The sequence below is a fragment of the Silene latifolia genome, chromosome Y (genome assembly GCF_048544455.1).
Source record: "Silene latifolia isolate original U9 population chromosome Y, ASM4854445v1, whole genome shotgun sequence".
Lineage (NCBI taxonomy): Eukaryota > Viridiplantae > Streptophyta > Magnoliopsida > Caryophyllales > Caryophyllaceae > Silene > Silene latifolia.
Genome location: NC_133538.1, coordinates 252,769,651 through 252,770,565, shown reverse-complemented (window position 1 = coordinate 252,770,565; position 915 = coordinate 252,769,651). Strand labels below are relative to the sequence as shown.

Sequence of the window (915 nt, the reverse complement as noted above, 5' to 3'; positions counted from 1 at the left end):
ACATTGTTGCTTCTATAAGAGATATTCGGGTGAAATCTTGAATTTGGGTTATATGTGTTTGAGAATGTACCCGGTGGATAAGCATTTTGTCTTAAAGCTAGAAAGGCATTTACCTCTTCAATAGGAGCTTGGTAATGAGCGGCATAATGACCCGCACCTCCGCAACCATCACACACAACGATTTGGCTTGTTGAAGACATAGCATTGACTTGTTGAACGAAATCTCTAGCATCCCTTTCCGCCAATTGTTGTTGGAGCAAGGCAATTTGAGCTAGCAAAACGGAGTTGTTGGAGGATTCTTCTTTACCTTGGATGGCACAACTCGGGAATTGACATATTGTGCATCATGGACCGCCATAGATTCGATCGTGTCATGAGCAAGGTCGGTGTCAATTTGATTAAACCGCCCATTGTTGGCGAAATCAAGAATCCTTCGGGACTTGGCACAACATCCATTGTAGAATGTTATTGCTAGAAACCAATCATCTAGCCCATGATGTGGGAATTATCTTTGAAGCTCTTTGTACCTCTCCCAAGCCTCATATAAGCTCTTAAGAGCTTATTGACGGAATCCGGTGATTTGCCTCCTCAAAATTTGAGTTTTCTCCGGTGAAAAAAACTTTTGATAGAAGGCTAGAGCCAAAGTTTCCCAATTGGTGATTCCCATGGCGGTGCGGTCAAGGCTATTGATCCAAAGCTTGGCCTTGTCCTTCAAAGAGAAAGGGAAAAATATTTCCCTTATTTGGGCTTGAGTGACGCCCGTTTGACGGATCATGGAGCGATAGTCACAAAAGTTTTGCACATGCAAATTGGGATACTCCAAAGGATTTCCCCCAAATTGCTTCCTCTCCACAAGGCTAAAGAAAGTCGGTTTGATCTCAAAGTCCGGCGCGGTGATTTGAGTGGTTGTGATAC

General features: G+C 43.5%; 1 non-coding gene across 1 annotated transcript; it reads left to right on the top strand.

Annotated features, from left to right (window-relative positions):
- Positions 1-488: 488 nt before the first annotated feature.
- Positions 489-595, top strand: LOC141635431 (small nucleolar RNA R71). Its single transcript, XR_012540122.1, has one exon. It is a non-coding gene; the product is annotated as a small nucleolar RNA R71 (small nucleolar RNA).
- The last annotated feature ends 320 nt before the right edge of the window (positions 596-915 follow it).